The 26,922-nt window shown below is 44.7% G+C and overlaps 1 protein-coding gene and 1 pseudogene across 1 annotated transcript in view; one reads left to right on the top strand and one right to left on the bottom strand.

Annotated features, from left to right (window-relative positions):
• Positions 1-26,922, bottom strand: part of ATP10B (ATPase phospholipid transporting 10B (putative)) — a 344,681-nt gene that overhangs the window by 268,754 nt on the left and 49,005 nt on the right. The window contains exons 3-4 of the mRNA XM_053665940.1: positions 6,742-6,790; positions 2,378-2,419 (exon numbers count right to left, since the gene is read on the bottom strand). The gene's annotated coding sequence lies outside the window, so the exon portion shown is untranslated. The remainder of the gene's footprint in view (positions 1-2,377; positions 2,420-6,741; positions 6,791-26,922) is intronic.
• LOC119046613 (transcription factor BTF3-like) lies at positions 14,855-15,340 on the top strand (annotated as a pseudogene).

The following is a 26,922-nucleotide window of genomic DNA, read 5'->3' as shown; positions in this document are numbered from 1 at the left end:
TAGGCAACAAACGCCTCTTCCAAGTCTGTGAATATCATGTCCTGCCGTTGCTCCTAATTTTGCTGGGAACTTCCCTCTGGACCCTGCCCCACCTTCCCTCTGGTATTCTCCCATTTGGAAGAAGACAGAAACAGAGAAAGGAAAGTACTTTATGCACCTCTCTTACTTGAACCCCCTAGGTCCACTGTGTCCAACAGTTAACAGCCAAGGTCACTGCACACATGCAAAGTTATGTCCCACCCACAGAGCTCGTTGCACCTTCTCTGACCTTGAGATAGGAAGAGAGGTTATATACATAATAACATTTTTATTTGTGGCAGAGAGAGAACCCCACAGCAGTCTGCTCTACAGTTCTTCTGTGCACATGTGCGCGCGCACACACACACACACCTGGGAGCTTTGGGCAAGGTGGGGAAGGAGAAGTCTTCGACTGCTCTCCATTTCATTAAGCTAAGAGGTGGTGGCAGGCCCACCTCCCCAGTCTTCATCGGGAAGGGAAAGAGGTCTTGGGTGAAGGTGTCAGCTCTTCCCACCAAGAGGTTGAAGGACAAAGATTTTCCCACCCTTCTGAACTCAGAGCTCAGCCTCCCCAGATGTGAGGTTACTTGTTTTTCACTCTTCACAGGGCATTTCTGGCCCCATGGGGCCTGTGTAGCCCCATGTACCCCATAGCTACGTGGAGTTCAGGAGAGTGAGGGAGAGGCAGGACTGTTTGAGGCAGGATCCTGCCTGGAGATGTGAATGGATTTCCTCACCTCCACTGGTTCTTACAGACTTTCATAGTAATTTCTGGGGTCAATTTTTAAATGATAAAATTAAAAGATATTTTAAAGATAGACTATTGGAGCAGATGAAAATGCAGGAACATTGGATGATAGTGGATACTCGAGGCCACTGTCAACTTCCCTCCATGAACAGGCTCTTCTTTCAGAAGCTGGCACTGCTGGGGGCTGGTGCTCCCCTGTTATTGAAGCAGAGCTACGCCAGACCCTAAACCTCAACCCCAAATGCAGCAGACACAGAGGACTTTCCTCCCTTATTTGAACAAACACATTTTTAAAAGAACACGGAGGGTCAGCGTGGACGTCTCCTTTTCAGAGGAGGTCCTCCGTGGGTGGACAGAGACTTCTGGGCTCTGTGGGGCAGTGTACACCATGATACAGAGTGGACGGCAGTGGGTGGGGGCTGCCTGTGGGATCTGACACCCTTGGCACCTGTTGGTGGGTCCTTCTGGGAGACAAGGGCTTGTTGGGGGGATGGAAGGAAGGGATGCCTCACACCTGGTTACTAGGATGCTGACGGTGATCTACTTGGTTTTATAGCCACTTCCTCTCTTTTCCATTTTCTCCTGGGACAAATCTACCTCAACAAAGGGCTCACCCTATGTGGGTGTTTACTTTTTTGAGGTGCCTGTCTCTTCTGAGGCAACAACTCTGGTGGGTGGGTCCGTGTCGATTCCTAGTCCTGAGCAAGGGGGCCCGTTCCCTGTCTGATGAGGAAAGGCTCTGTGCTCACCAAGTTCCCTAGAGGAAATTGCCCTTATTTTCCCCAAGAAGGCCCAAACACTTTATTATTCAAAAACAGTGATGTCATAAAAGTAGAAGAAAAGCTGGGGAAGTTTTCACAGACATTCCAGGCAGAAAAGGCAAATATAATATGGGATCCTAGACGAGGTCCTGTACTAGAGGATAAACCAATTCAATCAAAGATGTGATCGGGCAAATTGACAAGAAATGCAGCCAGCAGATGAAAGTTCTGTATTACTGTTCAATTCACTGAAGCTGAGAACTGGTCTGAGGGTACAGATGAAAATATCCCCCTTCTTAGGAATTGTGCCCTGAAGTATTTAGAGATACAGGGCAACAATGCATGGAATTTACTTTCCAGCATTTAAGAAGAAGAGTAGTGATGTGTATATAGAGAGAAGACAAATGGAACAAAATGTTAGTGAGGGGATTCTGGGTAATGGGCTCTTAACTCTTCATGCAATGTCTCTGCAAGTTCAAGCTTATTTTCAAATGAAAAGTTTTATGAAAGGACCAGGACCCTGCCCACTAACCTTATGCCCACTTTGCAATTCTCTAACTTTTACTTTCCGCAACTGCCACCACCGTGCAAGGCCCCAGAGGTGTAGGAATCCAGCCTTCCATCCTTTGTATTAGGTGCTGTCTCAGGCAAATGGCCTGGGGCACACTTCTCACAACCGACACTTCAATATTTCAAACAGCGTTTTGGTTTTTTGTTACAAAATACTGGAAAAAGAGCAAACTCAGATGCAATAAGAAAAATCTACATACGTACAAAATTACGAAACAAAGACAAAACTACATATTGGAGGCCGATGCAACCGACACCCAATCCCCACTCTGGCACTCACCAGGGGCAGTGCCGTTCTTCCCCCGCTCTTCAAGTTTTGGACCTAGAATGTGGGAATAAATGCATCAGTTTCACTAGCAAAGAACAGAGGCACCATATGAAATAGACTCATAAAAAGAAATATATACAGAAAAAAACCCTAAGCTTCTCAGGAAACCATAACCTGAAAGAATGGTACCCATCAGGTCGTACAGGGAAACAATGAAATAGGACAGAGTCCAGAAGTCAGCCTCAAATCGCAGGAAAATTTTGCATTTGAAACAGAAGCCATTTTGAATTGGCAGGAGACAGTTAGTGAATATATTCCACTGAGAAAAATGAGGAGCTGAGGGGGAAGTGAACTTCCAGAATGATTGAGCCCCTCTGGTGTATTTTTTAATTTCAGTTTTGTACATGTAGCTCAGAATTTTAATTTATTCATTTTAATATTTTCTATCTTTTTATCAGCATTATCTGGTGATTCATTGCTGTCATATTTTCCTTGAATTCTTTACACATGGCTTCCTTTTTTCCTTTGAGTACATTTATTACAACACCTGCTTTGAAATCCTTGTCTGTTAAAGCAAACATCTGGATTCCCTCAGAGACAATTTCTACCAATGCTTTTTTCCCCGTGTATTGGCCACACTTTCCTATTATGTTGCATTTTTCATGTTGTTTTTGTTGTTGTTGTTGACACTTGGCATTTTAAATAATATGTTATAGTGCTCTGGATTCTGACTTCCCCTCCCCCAAAGAAGTAATTGTATCACTTGTTTGTTTAGTGAACTGGCTTCTGGCAAATCTGTTTACCCTGCATTTGGGAGCACCATTGCCTCCATTTAGCTTATTTTTCTTCTTTTTTAAGCTTTTTATCATTACTTTTATTTTTAAATTTTTTTATTGCCTTTTTTAGCTCTGAAGTCTGGCTTTCTTAGGTTTGTTGCTGATCAGCATAGCTTAGCAATCAGCCGCGGACTGGCCAAAAGGTGTGCTTATTAAGGCCTCTGCGACTTCCAAGCTTTGCTGATGGTGCTGTGTGTCTACTGCACAATGGCTGCAAAACCCAGGCAGTTGTCAGCGGTGTCCCCGCATTTTAATTTCAGCTTGTGTAAGGCTTTATATTCAGGTAAAGATGAGCGGATCACTAGGTTCTTTTCTCGTCTTTTCTGAGTGGACACTCAGCCTTCGAGACCATCAGAAACATCTGGGTTACTTACCAGAACGCTTTGCGCCCACCTGGTTCCCCCCACTCCCCTACAGATGAGCATTTCCGGCTCATCTGCTGCTTGGCCTGGTCAGTATCGCGGCCTTGGGTAGATATGATGTTTGTCCTCTTCCACTGGTACCGAATTCACCCTTGTTTTTGACAAAGCCCTTGAGCACTTGGCATTTTTCTACGCTGCTCCAACCAAGCCAGCCCTCTGTGAGAGCAGAACCGTGCCTTCTCACATTCAGCCCAGCCGTGGGCGAGGTGCCGTGCCATGGATCTGGAAGTGGGTGGGAACAGCCTCAAAAGTCACTGACTGTCACTGTCACTACAGATATTTAATAGTTTTCCTTAAATAAATGCTTCTCAATTTCTTATATGCCCCTGATCAATTTATAAAACCCTACAGTGTTGGTTTGAACAATTCCATCCTGTTTTATCACTGCTTTCTGGGTGAGGATTTGCTGAACTTCTCTGACAGTTTGTGGTGCCTTGTTTAAGCAAACACATTTTACAAAGCAAATTCCCTTGTGAAATTAAACACTATTTATAAATGTAGTCAAGGTTCAGAGCTGGACGCCAAAACCACCATGAAGCTCCCCCAGCATCCCAAGGCAACCTGCAGCCTAACTTCGGTCTCTTTCTCACCCCTCTGAAATTTCATGAAAAATATATAATTTTAACAATATCAAGATTGAAAGACATAGGACAGTCTTTCTTTGTTCATTGGTGAGGAGAGAGAGAAGTCTGTGGCTTGTTCTATTTTCCACATCCATCATTCCTGATGTAAGAACCTGAGAAACTAGAAGGCAGAGGGGAGGTGGGAGGGGATAATGGGGGAGGGGTCTTCAGGAACTACTATAAAGGACACGTGGACAAAACCAAGAGGGAGGGTGGAAACAAGGGAGGGAGGGGGTCTGGCTGGGGTGAGGGGAGCAGTAAGGGGGAAATGAAGACAACTGCAAATGAATAACAATAAAATAATTTTAAAAAAGAAACTAGAAGGAATAGAATGGCAGAGTAGCCACAAACCCACAAAGCATCACCTCCCTCATTTTGTAGAAGAGCAGACTGAGTCCCAGAAACATGAGCTATGGGAGTATATTTTGGATTGCTAATTTTTACAGCCTCGTTATGTGTACACAGCTCTTCTTTTTAGCAGTGGCAGAAAGAGTTGGAGGAGTTGCAAAGCCATGTGAAAGACTGACTTAGGCTGTTTGGCAGGATGGAAGTCCTCCCAGTAATTCCTTTCACTTTTTTTCCTAAAGAAAAGAATACATTTTGTTGTGACAGCAAAGGATTCTTTTTACAGAAAAAGAAAAATCAATTTCTACAGGTACCAGCTCTGCATTTTCTAGCTACGTGGTTAGAAATGTGAAATTGAAATATAATGGCCAGGGATTTTTGCTAGGACTCACTTGGGGATGTGCCCCGGGAGAGGGGACATGATGAACTCACATGGTGTTGCTTCTACTCTCACAGTTTAGAAATCCAACATCTGTTTGGGTCACGGACATCATTGCACAGAGTACCACCGTGCCCTAGCCTCTACCACAAGCATCTGGGCTGAAGTATGAGAGCTGCTTTCAGAAATGACTAGACATGGACAGAGAGACCTCTTTAAAGGAAGTAGAATTTCCAATGGGATGTCTACAGTCTTTATCTTCCCCCATCCCTAATAGCAGTGACTTGCACTTAAGGCTTGCCCCGTTGAATCAGATGCTCTGTTTGGCTCTTGCTACACTCCAGTCTTGCCTTGGACCTTCTGTACCAAATACCCCACAGTTGGGGTGCAGACATGCTGCTCCTGTGATCATGGAGGTGGCTTGAATGTCAGACATAGGAAAAGGAAATCTTTAGCCAAACTAACAAGATGCTTTCAAAGAGAGTGGAGACAGGATTAGGAGTGACGTTTTGAGATTCTCGGATGTCAGGATTCGAGCTAGCCTGAGTAGCACAGGCCTCCTGGTCAAAGCCATTTTCATGGGGGGATGAATCGTGTTGTTTTGACCCACCCCTGACCACACATGATGGCGCTAGAAAAGATGGAGGTCACGAAGAGGAAGAGAGAGCCAGCACAAGGGAGAAAAATGGAAAGGTTAGGGGAAAAAGGAATGAGAAATAAGGGAACTCTAAGGAAGAGGGAGAAGAGTGGGGAAGAACGAAAGAAAGAAAAGGAAGGAAAATGGAGGAAAATTAGGAAGAAAATCATGAAAGATGATAACAGAAGCTCTGAAACAACAGGAGACCTGGGCCCCAACCCCCCACCTAAGACAGATCCACTAAGACTTAGATCCAGGTCTGTGTCTCCCCACCTGCTGAGTGAATGGCAGGATTAGGTGGCTGCTCAGGTCCTCAGTGGCTTGTCACTGAGTAACAGGAGTCCTGTCCCATCACAGAGCACTTCCCCCATGTGTCCATCTGTGTGACCCATTTGCCTCTGCCACTCTCTCACGAGGCTCCAGTCATGCAGGCCTTCCTACTGGGTCCTCCCTCGGGGGAGTCCGCTTCTCCTCCCCTGATGCCCACCTTGCCCTTTCTGTGGCCATTCCCTTTCCCGGAAGCGTTCTCCCACAGACCCACAGGTGGCTTTCTCCTTCATGTCACCTAGCTTTCTGCTTAAATGCTGCCTCCTTGGAGACTCCCCCGGAACCTCTGATCTTCCTGTAGGAGACCTCACTTGCTCGCGTCCCTACCTCACTCTCTATTCCATTATTCAGTTTGACTTACTGGCTGTGTAGTATGAATATACATGTATATCTTTACACATTTTTATCTATGAGGCAAGGATTCATCTCATTCTCCTAGGCATCCTTAGCACTAAGGACAGGGTCTGCTATAGGGTAGGCAGTCAATGAATATTTATGGCATAGACCTCCCATCTGGTTGTGCTGGTAGACCAGCCAGGTTTTAATATTCTCCTTTTATAGATCAGGACACCGCAGTATAAAATAGAGAATCAGCTTAAAACATCCTGTGATTTGGTGGTTATTTTTGCCTTATTCCCCTGTTACTCTGTGCTTGCCTAACATTTATAGTAGACTTACACTGTGCTTCCCCCTTCTACCCCCACACTCTATAACATCCTGCTCTGATTAATAAATTGCAATCAATTGCAATGCCTAATTACCTCCTCAGGAGGTCTGAAAAGAATGTAATAGATGAAGCATACTTACCTCTCAGCATGGGAGGGGAGCTGTGGCTGGGTGACCCAGGAACAAAATGCTGCAAGAAGAAAATAACAATAAGAGAGCAAATGGGAAGTTGTTCCAAGTACATGTAATGACAATGTGTCTGCTGCTTCCAAACACCAGGTTTAATAAAAGCTGGTTGGTTTGCTGTCTGGAGTGCTTAAAAAGAAGTGTTTCTCCAAGTGTGGTCAGAAGACCACCAAATTCAGTTCTGCCCAAGGTGTTTGATAAAAATGCAACTGCCTAGGAAAACTCTAGATTGATGAAATCAGAGGCTCGAAGGTGGAGTTTAGAAATCTGCACCTTCACTAAGTTCCCCGTTTTCTGATGCACATTAGAGTTTGGAATAAACTTGACTGAAATGTTATACAGTGTTGGGAACCGCTCTGCCTGGTTGCAGGAGTGGTAACTGCCCCCCATGGCTAAGGCTGAGTGAGCAACCTCTGGACTGTGAGCCCCTAAGGAGACAAAGCTTATCTCTGGCAGCAGCGATGCTTCTGCTTCATCCTCTGCCCCCAGTGTTTGGTCAGTTAGTCAGTGATGGGTAAGACCCCTCAGAGGAGGGGCAACCTAAGCCAGACATAATCACTTGGGAGGTCCCCAAGGAAGAACTGGGGGGCTGCAGCAAAGAGGGAGTGATGGACCCTCGCCCCCCTGGCTATTCTGACATAGCTTGAGTCCCCATTTCCAACTGGGAGAAGTACTTCCTGGCTTTAATCCACTTAAGCCTAAAAATCTATGACTGGGAAGGCGGTGCAGCCCTTTGCCAGTTAGAGCGGGTTCCTGGGTGATCGGGCATAAGAAAGAGTTCCTAAAGTCCTGTGAAGCCTGCTTTGCCAAGAGTGTTTTCATTTAAATGATAAGCGTCCAAGCAAGAAGTCTGTTTCTCAAAGTTTTATGGCTCTTTAGCTATCTGACCCTGACTGAGAATAAGCCCTCATAATTCTTTGAATGCTGTTTATTGTTTGATCTTTACCTGTATTTTTATACAAACGAACCCAATAAAAGCCCATTGAGGAAAAGGCTCTTGGTCCTTCTCCAATGGGAGACTGACCACCTTTCCTCCCCAAGCAGATCATGTCTTGGCAGTTTTATTTTCATCTGTGGTGGATGGGGGAACCTGTAGGCAAAGTTACCCCCACAATACAGTCTTATTTTGCTTTTAAAAGAATGTGCTTTGAAATAGGCATTCTTTTTTTAGCAACAGTTTGCTGAGTGCCTACGAAATGAGACACTGTGCCAGGTGCTTGGATGTAGAGATGAGGTAAAGGACCTCTGTGGTAAAGGACCTCTGCCACTGAAGGTCAGAGAGAGAGGACAGTGTGGTACCATAGAGGGGTCCCATCCCGTGGTCTGGGCTCTGTGTGGGAAAACTACTGCCAGGGAATCTGAAGGGCTATGACACGGAAGGAGCAGAGGCCATATTCTATGTGAACCAGAGGTCAGAAGTAAAACCGATGGGTGGTTGTTTCAGGAAAGTGAATTTGAGCTCCATATGGAGAAGTATTTTCCTCCAACCAAAGCTGCCCAGTTGGGGAACAAGTGATCTTTGGCCTCATCCGAGTAAGTATTGGAAGACCATCTGTTAGGGATTTGAAAACAGGGATTCCCACTCTTAGTGAGAGGTGAAGCTCCATTGCTTCTGAGTCTGAGATTCACAAAAGCAAGCAAACAAAAAAAAAACCCCAGTGTCAATTGATATTCTACAATAATATATGGACCAAAATTCTTTTCTAGCTAGACACTATGAAGGTTTGTATAAATAGGCAAGACAAGCTCACCATGCTTAGAGAACAAAAACAAAACAAAACAAAACAAGACAGACAGATGGACACTGAGATGGCTGGCATTACTTGTGGGCTTATTCTCTGCCCGACCTTATGTCAAGCACCTTTCCTGTGTTACTTTCTTTTGTCCTCAGAGCAACCCTGTGATGTGGGGACCGTCCTGACTCCATTTACCAGGTGGACCCAATGATATTTTCATGCAGTAATTCCACCAGGAACAGGAGAACCGTTCTGGATTTTGAAATGTGAAGACAGAGTTCTTATGTGACTCTTTGGCTCCTTCCCTGGCTAATGTGTGCTCAGCCCTCACATCTTGCCTTTGATGTCACTGCCTAGAACAGCCTTGTCAGGGCCCCCAGAGCAAACCAGACCTCCTGCTCATCTGCTGCCAGGGGGCCCTGGAACTCTCCCTTGGAGCTGTTACCCTGGTTGCCAGGGACTAGAAATCCATTGGACAGAAATTCGATTTACTCAGTTGAAACTCTGCCTTCTCTTATGCTAGAATGGTATCATGGTTACTGAGCCTGAAATGGTCCCGGGCTCCGGGAGGGGAGTTGTGCCACCTGGAAGAGAAATACAGGATTCCATTTTTAGAATAGCCTGCATCTGTCACACGAAAGTCTCAGAGGTTTCTGGGCACAGTCAGTGGCTTTGGGTTTGCACAGAAGCTCTCCTAAGGTGGCCCCGACCCCCCTCCCCCGACTCCTTGCTGACTCCTCCTGCTCTCTATCGTCCCTCAGTAAAGGCCAGCTGTGCTGAGTGTGGTTCCCTCATGAGACTTGCTGCTTCTTGTCTCCATTGTTTTGCTCACAGTTACCTCTGCCTGCATTCAGTATCCTGCCTCTCTGCTCGGGTCTCTTTGAAGACCTCTTCTTTTCTGTGAAAATCATCGCTGCCCACACTATATACCTCCACACAGACTTTTGTAATAACACCTGAAGCACTCCATTTCACTTAGGCCTCCTTCTACTACATCAGAGGTCAGCAAACATTTTCTGTAAAGGCTCAGAGAGAGGAAATACTTTCATCTTTGTGGGCCACACAGTTCCAGTGACAGCTACTCCTCAACTCTGTTGCCATAGCGCAAAGTGGCTACAGATGGTATGTATATGAAATAAATGGGTGTGGATGTGTGTCCATAAACGTTGATTTAGCTAAACAGGCATCAGGCCAATCTGGCCCACAGTCAACAGTTTGTTGCTCTCTGTTCTAGATTATAGAGTTTTCAGGATACCAACCACAATTTATGTATCTATTTCTAGATGCCATCACACGGCAGGTGTTCAGAAAATATTTGTTTGCTGAACACATGATTCCAGTCCTGATGTACTATGTTGTGAGCTGACACAATTTCCCTTCCCACTTGTATGTTAAAATTCTAACTCTTTCCATTTTTGAGCTTCAATTTTATCTTCTGATGAATTGAGGGACTTTATCTTCTAGCACGGGCTGCTGAACTGACAGCAGAAGGTCTTTATGAAAATTTAGTAAACAAAGAAACATGTGAGTGTGAGGTCTGATTTGGCAAGTGAAACTGAAGCGAGCATCCCTCATCATGGACAGGAAAAGGTCCAGGAGCAGTTCCATGCATGGAGGAGGCAGGCAAAGCCTGTGCTTCAAGCAGCCGAACGTTCTTGTTCTGACTCAGCCTCTGCCAGTGCTGGAGCTGGTCTCCTGCCTCATTCCCACCTGATCAAGCTCTCAGGCCAAGGTGGCAAACTGATCTGTTCTCTTTGCACCATCCATGTGTCAATGCTTGTTCCTTCTTAGGGCCTGCCTTCGGCTGAGGATTCTGAGCTTGTGTCCAGCTGCAGTGAAGAATTTTACATGAGAGCAGGGGTTGCTCAGGGAACTAGATCATGCAGGGGTAGACCGACCTACCCCAGATCATGTGACCTTGGGGATCTGAGTGTGTCCATGGCAGTGGGGAGCTAAGGGAGGAAACGTGTAGGTGTTAGGCACCTGCAAAAGGCATACAAGACGATTCAGAACATAAGGTAAGAGGATGCCAAAATCTAACCAGGACCATTTCAAAATTTTTAATCAGACCAGAAAAGATGGCAGAATTTGTCATCAGTTCTTTCCCCTTCTTAGCCCGAAAGCTCAAGTGCAATCTAGTATTTTTTGTATCTTTGGTTGGTCACTGTATGGTCAGTTATGCCCTAGTGGGTTATTCTGAACATTTTTCTCCATTAAGAACATTGGCTTTCTCAGTAAGTTAATTCCAAGCTTTTCCCAGTTGATTTATAACTCTGAGGCCAGTGTTACCCTATTTGGCTTCTGTCTCATTGATTTGTTATATGATTTTCTTGCTCTTTGGGAACACTCTGAATCCAGCTAACCCACCCGTCCCTGACTTGGCCTTGCTTCAGCTAGGGGCTCTTAACACTGGCTGGACTAATGAAACTCATGGCAAGCTTTTAAGATGGTTTGGTCCCTGAAACTCCATGAGCAGAAGTTCTAATTTAATTAGTGTGGGCAGGACATAGGCATTGGTAAAAAGCTCCAGAGAGAATTCTAATTTTTTGCCATAGTTGAATGCAGTAATTAGAACTCAGGTTCCTGAGACAGAGAAGGATGGTTTTGTGTCTAATTTTCCCACCAACGGTATAGTCATGAGAAATGTCTATGTTCTTTGTCCCTTAGTTACGTATCTAGTTTAACAGGACTACTGATTGTGCATTCCTCATAGGGTCATTATTATGAAGCACAGATGGCATACAAAAAGCACTTAGAACAGCATCTAGCCCATGGTAGGTGAGTGACAAATGTCAATTATAGCTATTGCAGTTTATGTCCTTATCTAGGTCTTTATTGTTATGACTGTGATGATGCTCACCAGGGCATATATCCATTTTATGTGCCCACTCCTGGACCCTTGTAGTTGCTCCCACACAGAACAGCAAACCAATTTTCTATTTTTGCTTTTCCATTCCATACCAGGGTATGCAAGCACCTATAGAACAGGGGTACAAAATTAGAGTTGGGAGACCTAGGTTCTAGAACTCAGTGCTGCCACATAGAAGCTATGTGAGCTTGAATAGCTGCCTAGTTTTCTTTGTTACAAACAGGGCATACAGATAAACATACATGAGAGATCACTCCTGTCCCCTGAGAGGGAAAATGTGAACACTTCCTTTTGTGGATGAGCTCCCACTACGCTGGAATGCCTTTTATCTTCATTCCTTTTTTTTAATACAACCCCTTTAATCCTTTAAGAACCTTAAATTCTATCTTCTTGCTTAAGAACTTATGGACCGCCCACTTCTGCCAAGATGGAGGCATAGGTGGATACGCCGTGCTTTCTCACACAACCAAGTTTAGAGACAACAAAATATTAGCAACAGAAAACATAGCCAGAACACAGAAAATTGAACTTTTCAAAAGTATGATAACAACGAATGCTTCAGCTGGACCGGTAAGAGGGGTGAAACCAGCAGCTGGAAGAGCAGGGTTGCACAGGAAAACTCGGTCAGATGGACTCAGGCATGTGGATCCCAGGCATGGGGTTGCAAAGGGCGGACCCAGTGAATGACCTTGTGAGCAACCTAGTGAGCGACTGGTGGATCCAGTGAGGGTGCAGGGCGGCGGGTTGACTGTGCTGGTGGCGCATTCCTGCACAGATAGATTGACAAGGGAGTGGACAGTGAGACGGACCGAGCAGGCCCCAGCAAAGAGAGGTAGCAGAGAGGGCCACCATTTCCCCGCTCTGACCCCACCCCCACATATACCGTCACAACCCAGCGACCCTGCCCTGCCCCTAAGGCTCTGCTCCTCATACTTAACAGGCACTAACAGACCAAAAATGGCTCAAGAAGATCTCAAAGCCCCAGAGCCCATAACTGTAAGTGATGAAGAAATAGCAAAACTTTCAGATGCACAGTTCAAAACACTGGTGATCAGGATACTTACAGAACTGGTTGATTTTAGTCACAAATCAGAGGAACATATGAAGGCTAAACTAATTGAAATGAAGGGAATTACACAGGAAACCAATAGTGATGAAGAAGAAACTGGGACTCAAATCAAGGGAGTGAACCAGAAGGAAGGAAAAAATGACCAAACAGAAAAGGATGAAGAAACAAGAATTCAAAAAAATGAGGAGAGACTCAGGAACCTCCAGGACATCTTTAAACACTCCAACATCCGAATTATAGGGGTACCAGAAGGGGGAAAGGCACAGCCACCAGTGGAAAACTTATTTGAACAAATAATTAAGGAGAATTTCCCCAATCTGGCAAAGGCGATAGACTTCCAGGAAATCCAGGAAGCTCAGAGAGTCCCAAAGAAGGTGGACCCAAGAAGGAACACACCAAGGCACATGATCACTACATTAGCCAAGATTAAAATGAAGGAGAGAATCCTAGAAGCAGCAAGAGATAAGGGGACACTCACCTACAAAGGAGTGCCCATCAGACTGTCAGCGGATTTCTCAAAAGAGACCTTACAGGCAAAGAAGGGGCTGGAAAGAGGTATTCCAAGTCATGAAATCCAAAGACCTACAACCAAGATTACTCTATCCAGCAAAACTTTCATTTAGAATGGAAGGACAGATAAAGTGCTTCTCAGATAAGATCAAATTCAAGGAGTTCATCATCACCAAGCCCTTATTATATGAAATGTTAAAGGGACTTACCTAAGAAAAAGAAGATCAAAAAGATGAACAGTGAAAGGACAGCAAACTCACAGTTATTAAGAACCACACCTAAAACAAAAGCAAACTAAGAGGACAGCTAGATCAGGAGCAAAAACATAGAAATGAAGATCTCATGGAGGGTTAACAACAGGGGAGTGGGAGAGGGAGAAGGGGGGAGAAGGTACAGAGAAGGTATAAGTAGCATAGATGGTAGGTAGAAAATAGGGAAAGGGCAAGAATAGTATGGGAAATATAGAATCTAAAGAACTTGAGACATATGGTCATAAACTAAAGGGGGGAATGGTGGGGGAGGGAATGGGAGAGTGCAGAGTGGAGGGGAGTGAAGGGGGGAATAGAACAACTGTAATGGCATAATCAATAAAATAAAAATAAAAATAAAAAGAACTTATGGATCACATTGGATTTACTTTTCCATTCTCACAATGTATTAATGGTACCTCTCTGGGCATCCTTATTTTATTTTGTCTTGAATTATTACTAGTGGTTTATTATTTCTATTTTGTCTTACTATGTGGTCACTGGAGGTGCAGAGTACTTTTCATTTTTTTCTCTTTTGTAGCTCAACATATTCTAGAATAGGACCTAGCACAGTATGTTAACCAACTACAGCTGCATACACACAACCTCAAAAGCTTAGAGTCGTACACATTAGGCATTTCTTTCTTGATTATGTTTTGCTGGTCAGTGAGGAAATCTTCCTTCGGTCAGCAGTCTGTGGGGTGGCTGGGGCTGCTCTATTTCCTGTGTCTCTCATCCTCTTTCTGGGACCAGTGGGTTAGCTGGAACACGTTCTTCTCCTGTCCCTGCAGAAGTGCAGGAGGACAAGCTCAGCTACACAAGCCATTTCCAGCCATTGCTCATGTTACATACCACTGGTCAGGGCAAACCACATAGTCAGGACCTATGTCATCTTTCATAAGAAGAACTGAAAAGTTATGAATGCAGAAAGTGACAAAGAATTGTAACCAAACATTCCTTCTTGCACAATGTGTAGTAGGGTTGAAAAGGGCCACAAAAAAGCAAGAACGAATTTCCATCTAATAAAACATCTTGTTGCTGGGAAAAATTTCCTATGATATTTATCATGGAACACGAATCCCAGCGAACATGACCAGGTGCTTCATGATAAAGGAGGGGAGGGGTAGAATTCTGTAATAGAATAAGGGTGGGAAATCTGGAGTTACATTTAAGTGGTTTTTGTTTTGTTAACTGAGGCATGGTTTTATCTTGACCCATCTTCATTTGTGTCATGAATATGCTGAAGGACAATGTAGTAGGAAGCTTTGGCAAAACCTTCAGGAGCATCACACTTCCTCTTAGGAGCTTCTTGCTGAACTAGTGGGACTCATTTTGGAACACATTGCGTGACAATGGGAATAAGGTTTTCTTGATCTTTTGCTTAGAAGGGTTTCCTGGTGAGTTCAAGAAGGATTAAGGCAGTGAAGGCAGAAGAATGACCAATTAGAAAGTTAAATGAAGATTCCAGTTGATGATAGAAATCACACCCAGTGAGCAACTATTAAAAAAAAAGATCATGCCCTTTGGAGCTGTCATTTCGCGTCCCTGTGTGTATGCCCTTATTCACAGCTGGTCTGCCAAGACCCCTAAGCACCAACCCTAGTCCCCTGCACGGCCCTGTTTTCTTCCCAACAAGATGAAAGAAACAATCAAGAACCAAGAGAAACTCCCCAAACTGCAGGCACACGTGCACATTGGTAAGAAAGGAACTGCTTGTAGGAAGAAGAAGAGGGTTCAGAGAATGCTGCAGCAGATGATGGAAAACTTCAGTGCTCCTTACAGAAGTTAGGGGCAAACAGGATCTCTGGCATTGAAGAGGTAAATATGTTCACAAACAAAGGGACAGTGATCACTTGAACAACCTTAAAGGCATCTCTGGCAGTGAGCACTTTCACCATTTGAGGCCACGCTGAGACAAAGCAGCTGACAGAAATGCTGCCCAGCATCTTAAACCAGGTTGGTGCAGCCAGTCTGGCTGGTTTAAGGAGACTTGGCTGAAGCTCTGCCCAAACAACCTGTGGATGGAAAAGCACCACTTGCCATGGGAGAGGATGATGATGGTGATGCACTTCCAGATCTAGTGGAGAATGATGAAGAGGCTTCTGAGAAGGAAGCAAACTGAATGGAGTCAACTTCTGAAGATAAACCTGAAGAAGTTACTGGGGGATGCTATTTTATATTATGACTGCTTTTTCAAATTTTGTGTGTGCATCTGATCAAATCTAGGTCTCTAATATTTTAAGGTCTAGCTCTTTGGACCTGGCAGCTCTTTTCCATTTTTGCTTCTACACAAAACAATCTGTGCAGCTAATTAAGCTGAAGAAGCCGGGGAATAAAGCTTGAAATAAAGATTAATAAAAAATACCATGCCCTTGGGAAATGCAAACAATGAATACATTTAGAAATTGAGAATTTTGTGAACAACATTCATGCTGCTAGTCTCTGTGTTGTCAAAGCCAAACCTGGTGGATGAGTCAGAGAATTTTTGCCTTCGAATGAAAATGGTATTTCATTAAGTGTGATGGGATTGTCCTGACAGTCACTCCCCACGGTCCGAGGTGCCACACTTCAGGGTCAGGGGACGAGCCCTCTGAGGCGGTGGATTTTTGGCTCATGCTCTGCTCTCCCCTCTATGGTCAGTGCCCAGCTTCCCTCCCAGTCCCTTGTCCTCTGCTTGTCAACTTCTTTACTGAACTCTAGTCTTGAGAACATGGAGTCTAAACTCTCTGGGCTCTGATGACAAAGAGCTGACACATGGATTAGATGGGTAAAACTGATAGATGTCGAGCTATTGCCGGGAGGGGAATGAGGAGTGGAGACAAGTGCAGGGAGGGAGAGAGCTGGGGAAAGAACACAAAAGTGGTCTTGCAGAGGAGGGGAGCTTGCGCGGATCTACAGGGCCAGGCTGTGGGGAAATATACTCAGGTGGGCTTGTGAATCCGGACTGAATAATACATCTGAGGTTAGAGTGAGGACAGCCACAAAATTCAAAGAAGCACAAAAAAAGTATTAAATGGTTTCTGGCAGTTTCAACCTATATATTTAATTTCTTTGCATGATTATGACAAGTTTTTTTTTAAGCAAAATGTTGACTCTCCCTATCAAGAGATTACATTATAAAACCATCTCTCAAAGCAGAAGTGTCAGATTTAAATGCCTAGAGAGTCTAGATGGATGGTAATGGGTTAGGTTGGACAGGGATAAACTGGGGAGAGAGGGGACAGTGGTGAGTGAACCGGAAGGCATGTTACCCATCTACAGCATCGAAGGTGGGGCCATCTTCAGGCAGCTGTTGCTTTGCTGGAATAAAGACCCAGAGTTGCCAGATGTTCTGATTTATAAAGGAAGGCTATAAATGTGCATTGTGCATGTTAATTAATACCCCTTGGCAGCATTCTGGGGGGGGGGTGCAACCCAGCCCACCCCTCCAGAGCCTGTGAACTCTGCCTCATGGGGCTGCAGTGAGGTGAGGCCAGGGGAATGGGTGCCCTGGAGTCTGACACCAGGGCTTGGATGGAGGTGACCTGGGAGGTTACTCACTGACTGATTTGAACTTGCCTTATCGATGAGATGGGGGATAATGATACCTACATGATAAATCTAAGTGGCTTGACAGTCAAAGTCACCATGACAGAGAATTAGTTGGGCACCAACCTTTGGCTGTCCTTCGTTGGGATATAGTCACATCTGGGTAGTGGTGGCCAGCAGTGACATTTTCTAGCTCCTGCTTACAGCCAGAGGTGGCCTGGTGAGGACTTTTCAACAGTGGACTGAGAACGGAAATACTCTCTATCACGTTTGAACCAAGGCTTTCAGGAAGTGGGGCTGCCTACTTTCTCCCGTCTCTGTCAGATGTGATGATGAGGGTGACATTGAGCACAAGATAAAAGGAGACTGGGCCTTGGAATCACCACGTGGAGAAAAGCCAGCTGTCAACTAGGAACATCCACCTGTATTGTTAGGTAAGTGATACGAACTTCTGTTTTGTTCGGGCCATTATACACTTTGACATCAATTCGTCACTGTAGCATGATGCAGCCTAATAATACAATGCCTGACATGTAACAGGTGCAATGTGGATGTCAGTTTCTTTCCCGTGAGTTATGCTCATAATTATGCTCAGTTACCTTCTGTCTGATGCCTGTCGTGGGTGCAGCACTCACCTAGGCTCTTTGCCAGCATGCCTCACCACAGTTCTGCAACTGCCAGAGGTGAAGTCATGCATCTGGGGAGACTCAGCTGGTGAGTGGTACAGCTACAAAGTCTAATTCCACACTCGGGCTCTCGTAAACCACCCTGTCTTCCTGCTCTGGCACTGGGAGGGAACGGGATATAAGAAGAAGCTTCCCCATGGCTCTGCATACTATGCCGGGAGCTTCAGTCCTCGTGTTTCTTTACCAGTAAATAGAGAAGAGACAGCTCTAGAAAATATAATTTAGGAAAATTTGTATGAGTCCCCGTTGAAATCTAAAAAGTATCTTTATCCAGATTGGATAAAAGATGTGATTTTCCAAAGAAACTTCACACTGAATTAGTCTATGATAATAGTATTAGATTGGACTTGTTCAGTTGCATTCAAGATAAGTAAAGAGACTTTTTAAGGTACAAGAGACCGTATGTTCTAATCTCAGGGTTATTTTGGTATCCTTAGGACTTACGTAGTCTCTAGCACATAGTAGGTACCTAATTATAGTTTGAAAAGAGGGAAGGTAGGAAGGAGAGAAAAGGAAAGGAAGAAGGGAGGGTGGACGGAGGGAGGGAGGGATGGGAGGGTAAGTGATAAGAGGAAGGGAGGAAGGGAGGAATCAGGAGAAAAGGGGAATGAAATACTAGAAAAGGCAGGAGAGAAGGGAAGAGAAGGGAGGAAGGGGAGGTATTATATTACTAATTTGTGCCTGTGTTTTATTTTTGGTTGTCCCAGTACTTGCAGTAACTTATAAATTTAGAATGAAAAGTTGCCTTAGATATCTTTTCTGAGCCCTCTCTTTGAAGACGAAGAATGTGTGATTCAGAGGTTAAACACACTGTACAAGGTTCTCAGCTAGTTCATTGCAAAAGCAGGATTAGAAACTAGTTCTCCGGACTCCCAATCACACCACCTTCAAAAAAATTCTCACTGTACGATTGCTTCAGTGATCAGTGCAGCTGAGATTGGAAGCACAGAAGCAGAGAAATCCACCAAAATAAGTTAACGAGTATATATGTAGCTTCCTGATTCTGGGCCAGTGACTTGAGCTAACCAAACTGGCTAAATTCAGAGAAGTTCAGTGAAGTCTCAACATACGTTTAATTTGGGCAAATTTGACTCCCGCTCAGCAATGACAAGGAGAAACAAGGAAGAAGGGGAAGAGAATAAATAATGCAGGTGACTCGCCAGCTACTCCCCTGAAACATATGGTCCAAGGCAGCCTGACACGGAGCCGATCTGCTCTTCTCCCCTGGGAGTAAGTTCCCTCGTGTTTCCCCCAGAGTGAGCCTCTCACTCTGTGGAGTGTTTAGTGTTTAAAGATACATATTTTTCATACAACACTGCCCCTGAATGCAAGCCAACTCACCACTTCATCTGGTGTTCAACTGCAGAAAGAGCAATCTGTTCCGAAACTGGAGCAAATGCAGTTTGTATGGAATATGCTGAGAGTTAGTATTGTGGTGGTATCCCATAGTGCCTTCTGAGGGGTGCTGATGGGTAATTTTTGTACTATTTTTGTTGTTTGTTTTAGAAGCTGACTTGAGATCCCAGTCAACTGTTGAGATGCAAGGTTCCTATACTGATTTCTGCAATGTACATTCAGTGTCTTAGTTGCTTTCTTCTCTGACTTTAACATGGTCAAGCATCATGTACTTAAACTGCAGTCAGTGACATTGTAACCTTGACTCCAAATGCATTGCTGGGTGAGTACATGACTGGCTACAGGACAATATTCCTGTAATACTGGGTACCCATGATACAAAACTGGCACTTATTTTAACGGTAATTTTTAAGTTTCCTCTAGTATTGCCCCAAAGACTGGAATCCTGTAGACGTCAAAGAGCAGTGGATAAGAAGTCAAAGGTCCTGAGTTCGAATCTCAGTCTGCCATTGGCAGATGGGTGGCACTGGGCATGTCTCATACACTATCTGCCATTTGATTTCTTCACTTAAAACATGTGCAGGTAGTAATGATGACCTCAAAAGCTGCTTCCAGAATTTATAATGTTACGGTCTACTAAATGTATTTCCCTTTCTTGTATTCACAAGGAGAAGAGAAAATAGCTCTTTAGGATCTGTTCGCCCACCTGCCACTTGGTAGGTTGGAAGATAAGCATCAGATTCAGACTATGATTTGGCTCATTTCCAAATGAGCAGTTTGAGTCTATCTCACTTTCTCCTATAGACTTCATCTATCTATCTATCTATCTATCTATCTATCTATCTATCTATCTATCATCTATCTATCATTTATTTTGCTGCTGCTGCAGGTACAGCTACACATTGGATTTGGCCCCACTTTTTTGTGCTCAGCCTTCAAAATATAAGAACACTCCTGGGTGTGTCTTACTGTCTTTTACTGCAGCTCAGTCCTAGTGAATCTGTGAACTACTCCCTGGTCAGGGGTTTGTCCTGGACGCTGGCTTTCGGGCCACTCATGGTGCCTTATTTCACTGCCACCAAGGGCTTCTGACCTGAGACATCCTGCCCACTTCTATCCGGGTTTTCTATGAATTAGGGACCAGGAAATGTTGTTTATCTCTTCAAAACCCAAGAAAAAACACTACAGTGTTGCATTTGTCTTTCTTCCCACCAAACACAAAGGGCAATGAAAAGCTCCTGTCTCAGCCTAAGCGCAAAGCCGCCCCAAGACATTCCATCACCTTTTGAGTTGAAAGCATCAGTAAGGAAGGGATGATGATGAGAGAACCCAACCACTAATGAGTAGGGAGGTGAAATAAAAGATATCATCAATGATGGAAAGGTTTTGAAATACAGACAGAGCAGTGGTGAATGATCACCAACAGAAAGAGATTCGCTGCTCCTGACGGGGAAAGAAGGTGGACCTATAGCTGATTCTAATGAGAAGATTCATTCACAGACCTATCTCTGCATCTCGTCTGGGCCATTTGCATAGTGGCTTCTTCCTGTCAGGGCTAAGACATGGATGTGTCTCCTCACGCTGCCGAGGATGTATTCTTGTCTGCCTTTCCCTCCTCTCTGTGAGGACTTGGGGCTCCGAGTAGGTAATTGGCACATGCTTTCCTTAATTAAACACTCTTCTAGAACATCTGCTTTCACCACCCTCATTTTGAAACAGTGCCCCAGGCTTTTCTCCTGCAGGCACAGAAATGGGATAGAAGACAAGGTGAAGTTTAAGGCCCTGTATTAGGAGGATGTTTACCTAAGTGGAAAATTTAATACAAACAAGGGACTTGATTACAGGGGTGGCTGAGGAAACTAGATAGAATAACACAAAGTTTGAATATAAGCGAGTGTCAGCAATTCCAAATTAGACCAGGAGCATAATAAGAATTCTGAGAAGGGGATGATGACTGTGGGTTGGAGCATCATGTGGCATTCAGCTGTCAGAGTCAAGTTTAGAAGAGAACATCCTACATAACAGTAGCTGACTTTGTAGTGTGGGAAGCTGGGAGAGCTCTTACATTTGCATTGTCCCTTTCCTGTCATCCAAGAGCCAAAAGAGGGCCCAAATCTCCTTCATCCAACAGGGGGTGCTGAGTTGCCTGAACAGGCATCTGCTCTTTGGCTATTGGCTTATGGAGAAGAAAGTATGGCATCTTGGGAGAACAATGTTGTCACTTGCTGTATGTAAAAGCCCTGATGTTCCAGTCACCAGTTTGTCAGAAAGTGTCTACACTCTTTGTTTTGTAACAATCAAGGGCAAGAAATATTCTAGGGATGAAGGAGGGTTGGTACAGTGATAAAAGAACAAGAATGGGTAATGAGGAGATATTTATTTAGTTAACTGAGTTAAAAAGAAACTCAGAAAATGTTCCTGAAAGACTGAGCAGATTCAGATGGTGTGTGTTCTTTCAGCTGGTCTGAATTTAGCCTCTCATGAGAAGGCGACAAAGAATTTTGCTGAAGTTTACTGTGGACCAGACACTTTACTAAGCACATTTTATGGCTTGTCTCACTCAAGCCTCACAACACTATATATGAAGGACTATGATTGGACTCCTTTTTAAAGATACAGAAATGATGCACCATGAAGTTATGTGAAACGCCAATAAGTGCTGGAGCCCATTCAAGACGCCAGACAGCCTGAATTCAGGGTCCACGCTTCCAGAGTCTGTGCACAGTGAGTGTTCTCTCTCATTGTGGCAGGTATGATGCTGGATGTCTTAAAATGGTTATTTAAACAGCTCCCCCCCACATACTAAGACTCAGGGAAGTTAAGAGACTTACTCACATCACTAGTAAGTAGTTGAGACAAGTCTATTTATTCCAAAGCTACACTTCTCACTTAGGAACAGGGGCACTCTAGAAAAAGAATTGTTCTTGACTCCTCTCCTCTGGAAACTTATAGTCTTATAAAGGATACAAAAACAATGGACAGAACAGAGCAAGAACTGAATTACAATTACAGTTCAGGGGACGAGGTGTAGCAGTTGAGTGTTGTGGGTCAGGAGGAATGGGGAGCAACATGGGGGGGGGGACATGGCCTGAAAGCTCTTAGAGGAGTGAGGTTGGTTCTGGAATTTGCAGAGAGACTCATCAGCCTGTCGTTTGAATCATCTCCCCATCTATCTGTTTCTTCTGCATGGATCTTGAAATAAACCCCTTGTCTATTTTCAGCTGAATGATGCTGTGGAGACAGGCCTGGTGTCCAGGAAGCAGAGACCTCAGCAGTCTGTCCTGGGGTGCCTCCTGAGTCCTGAGCCTGGGCCAGCGGCAGAATGGCCTCTGCTGGGGGACCCCACATGTGCCTGGGATGAGGGGTGAGTTGCAGAGAGAGGCCTCAGGCAGGGGGATGTGAAATTGGAAATAAAGGCTGCCGATGACTAACTTGTCACCGGAGGAGGCTTTGGCAGCGAACATTTGCAGAGACATATATTGCGTGCGGTTGTAGCAAGTTGGGCCAAGGGGAGGATCATAAGACAGAAGGGGGAGGCCTGTCTATGGTATAATCTTTACACATTTTTGAGTTCCATAGAAAAAACACAAGTAGCCGCCCTGCATACTTGATCTCTCTTTATAGGGATTCCTACTTAACAGTGGGGTAAAAATAGAGAATTTAAAGAGGGTAAAGTAAAAATCACACATCCTTGAGCCCAGATTGGCTTGAATGCAAAGCCTGTGCTTTTTGGCCTAACCCTGAGTTTCCTGCCAGGGCTGAGAGGATCCACAGCATTGATACAGCGCAAGGGCAGACCTGCCTCTCTCAACCAAGAGCGGGCTTTGTGTTGTGCTTTCTGTATCTGGCTGTGGAAAATGAGCAACAAGATGGGTAGCTATGCACACGTAGACTGATCTGCCTGCAAACACAACGGCAGAGGCTCTTCTGAGCAGCTGGGGTGAAACTACAGCTCCCTCTCTCCATCACCTCTGATCCAGGTTGGGGGTGATATTTGCAGTAGAGCTTCCATGAAACAGCCCTTAAAAGGACTGGGCTTTTCTCCTGATGCCCTGGACCCTGGGTAAATAGCAGCTCAGTGTGGTTCCCACCAAGTTATGTGAGCTTGTAATCAATCACTTTCTACTCCAACTAACCAGAGCAGATTCTGTGGTCTGCCCAAGTGCCTATGACTCACATTACCCAGGTGACAAATGGGCAAACTGAGGCTCAGATGATGTAACTTGCTTCAGCATTCCTTCCCTCATGTTCTTTTCTGCACAGGTAAAAATATTCTTCTCGTAAAAGTCCATGATGGATGAGCTTTCTCTGTTAGAAGCAGGAGGTTGGCTTGTTCACATGGCTTTTGCCCTCAGTGATTATTATCATCACATGGCATTATTCCAGGTAACAGCATGGGATTCTCTTTTTGACCTAACTTTGAAGGACTAAGAATCCTTAAAGACATCCTATCCGGGGGGCAGTCCATGGTGCACTAAGTGAGGGCCGTGCAGACGTGCAATGGCGTTGCCAATTCCGCAGCTTTCTCTCTTTTTTGGTAAGCGCCTCCTGCTTTTCCATTACACAACACCCAGTGATTCCGAGGGGACTGAGTCCAAAGTGCTGGCTTGTCTGTGACTCAGGTTGTCCAGGGTACCAGTGTCGTCCATGTGAGGAGCACAACTCAAGGTCAGCCAGGGTCAGTTTCAGGGGTTCATTTGGATGAAAGTGACAGTGAAAACAGTAGTGAGGGCATAGAGAGAGAGAGAAAGAGAAAGAGGATTTTCATAGCACCCCATGTTTCTGTATTTTTGTAAGCATGGAAGCTTAAAACCTCAAGGGACCATTCTGACACCATATGGAAGAAGCTTATCTAAGACTGAGATTTAGAAAGAAGAAAACAGCTGATAACACAGAGAGAGGAGGGGAGACAGATGGGGAGAAACGTTTGGAGGGATAGGGAGAGAGAGAGAGAGATGGGTGGAGAGGGACTGATAAAGACAGAGACCAAAGTAAGATGGGGACAAAAACCAGGGAAAGGGGAATTATCTTAGGCACATACACATGGCCACATGGGCACAGACACACAGACACACAGCCAAGGGATCAAAACACACACCACAGACACGCACAGACAAAGAAATGAATTCCTGAAACCAGCAATCACCTATGCACTGGACTTCCTGCTCCTGAGAGGTAACATTGGACGAGCCCATTGGTGTTGGAGTCCTGAAGTCACAGACTGAGAATCTGGTGCTTCTGGCTCCACCTGGGTCACCGAGCCAGCCCTGTGACCTTCCTCTATCTTGGATTCCTCACTTTTATCATCTATCTTTAAAAAGGCAGCAATGACACCTGCTTTACCTGTATCCAGTGTTGTGAAAGCTGACATGAAGAGGCCAAGATAGGGATGGACTAAAATGAGAAGTGAGAAAAAAATGCTGTACAGACACATGAGCATCATAGAACATCTATCCTGAAAAAATCATCACGTTAGGAGTTTGGCTGCTTTCAACACTGCAGTTTCCACAGTGGATGGGGCTGGGGAGAGAGCCAGTCCACACAGGAAATACTTTTGGGAGGTCACAGAAAGCAGCTATTAGAAGGTGTCAAACATTCACAGAACTGGTGGGTCAAACGGAAGGGAATTCCTGTAAACAGAGACAACTGCTGCCTTTAGCACGACTTGAGGGGAGGACCCCCAAATTGGCACGATCTCCTGCTGTTTGGTTGTTCTTATACCCTCATGGGCTTCCAGATGAAAAGGAAGTGGGGGAAGAATGTGCCATTCTGGTCTTTCGAATCCATTTTTTTGGTGCCTGATTCATACAGTTCGATCTGTGGTTAAAAAGAAGAAAACTGGTTCTCTGACTCTATCCTCCCGCCTCTTGGGTGGAAGATGTTACGTTTGTGACTTGCAGGTTTTCTTTAGCAGCAAAACTGCTGTAGCTATCTTGTGTGGGAAAGAAATAGTAAATCCATGGTAGTTACAATGAATTAAAAGTGAGCTGAAATCTTTTGGAGGAAGTACATTAGAGAGGACATCTAATATGTACTGAGTATGGGACAATGACAAAGATCTTTCATGGCCTTTATGTCCTCAGTACCCACATGTGGGGCAGGTACTGAATCACATCTTACAGATGAGGAGACTGTGGTGGAGAGAATTTAGGTGAGAGGCCCCCAAACCTGGCTGTGTTTCACCATCATTTAAAGGGCTTGTTTAAAAAACAGATTGTTTGGCCAAAGCCCAGGCAACTCTGATGTGTGAATGAGGTTTGGGAAACACTGTGTCCAGTAACTTGGCAAAGATTATAGTGCTAGTTGGTGAGGGCAGTACCTACATAAGTTAACCTAGGTCTGTCTGAATCCAAATTTGTATTCTTTTTGCTTTGTCATCTTTGCTGATGATCCTTCAAGGTAACTTATACAAACTGACAAAACCTTAACCACAGACATCCTTTGTAGTTCTCCCTATACTGAAAACATCCCATCAGGAGATAAGAAATCACAGATCCTCCTGAGTGTACCCTCCTGGAAAAAGGATTTCCTCCTGGTGAGACTTAATGCAGGGCTAATGAAGTGCTCAGTGTCCTATGCCAGGTGTGGCGAGTGACTTCGGACTGTCTACCGGCTATGCTGGTGCAATTAACAGAACAAAACGCATTCACTACAGTGTGGGAGGTCAGCTCGCCTCAAGAAAGGGCTTGTGGCTCTGTGAAATTGGAAAAGAAATGATGTGTTCTGAAGCTATTTTCATCCCATTAACTTAAGTCAAGAAGAATAAAGGCAAATGCAGTTTCAAAATTAGTCTCTAAAGCTGATGTGCGTTGAAGGGGCAGAAGCCACCTTTTTCTGCCACCTCCTCCTTTTTTTCCTCACCTCAGCTTAGAAAATTGGAACTGCAGTGTTCAGCGGTGCTGGGAGTATACATGTACGTTTCATATTTCCCTATGACGGGATACATATTTTTCAGAGCTCAGGGTCTGCAAATCTCCTGATCCTGGGGAAGTAACGTATCCAGGCAGCTTCTCCCACCATCTGTCTTTTTTAGAACAGAAACCAAATAAATATGGGATCCTGATGCCTCCTAACATTTGATTCAGAGCTAGCGGCCAACTTATGTTCATCCAATGTGATCAGCTTTTTCCGATTGCTCTGTGTTATGATTTGGGACATTCTCTCCCAGCAGGTTTGGCTCCCCGAGAGCACCCAGATAACTAAACAGAGAAAAGGGGGTTTGCACTAGAGAAAGCATGGTGAGAGCGCATGCCCTTCTGAAAAAAATAGAAACTGCTTCTGGTTTAAATAAAACACAGAAATGCTTTTACCCCATGCACAAGGGGAAGACATTCCAAAGTGACAGGTACATGCTATATGTGTAACCTACCTGGCAGTCACAGCAAACAGCAATTCGGGATTTTCCCAACTACCTCAGATAATCTGAAATAAAAATTAGCATTTTCCTTGGAAAGATCCCAAGTTGTCTCACTTTTTTTTAATAGGAAAAGCAAATCTGGGTCCTCAAAGCCATAAAAATGTTGAGGTAAAAGGTGGGGGTAGGTGATTTTGAACCATCTGCCTTTAACCACAAAAATATGGTGGTAAAGTGGGATGTGTAAGAGCGAGGCATTGTAAGGCAGGCTGTTTGTCGGCATAAATGGTTTCAACCTATTTTAGCAGTCTGCACCCATTAGTCTGAGACACATTCCTGTTCTTGGGGCGAGAAATCCAAAGCTAAGTCAGCTACAAAGTGGAGCTTTTACACCAGCCCCATCAATCCACCCTCCAGTCCCACTCCATAAAAATGGCTACACCAATGGTCAGCCATGAAGAGTTTCTTTACTTTCATGCCTTTCCTTGGCTTCTCACTTTGTGCCATCTCTCCTGGGACTGTCCTTCCATGTCCAACCACATGGGTTAAGCAGATATGACTTTTCCTCGTTGCTTCTCTTTTCCATGCAACCTCTACTTGACCTCTGACTTGTCCCACATGAGGTCATTCTGGGAACCACTTGGTTTACTTCCAGCCCAGCCCCTGGGATCAGCTAGATCAGCAGGGTTAGCTGGCCTCCCTTTGTCCTTGCGGAGGTGCTGTGAGAGTACCATTTCACTCCATTTTCTGCCAGTTAACCAGGTAACCAGATCTCAAACT

This window comes from Artibeus jamaicensis, unplaced genomic scaffold (assembly GCF_021234435.1).
Source record: "Artibeus jamaicensis isolate MK-2021 breed Jamaican fruit bat unplaced genomic scaffold, CSHL_Jam_final contig_432, whole genome shotgun sequence".
Lineage (NCBI taxonomy): Eukaryota > Metazoa > Chordata > Mammalia > Chiroptera > Phyllostomidae > Artibeus > Artibeus jamaicensis.
Note: the sequence above shows the minus strand (reverse complement) of the source record. Positions and strands in the feature narration are given on the sequence as shown.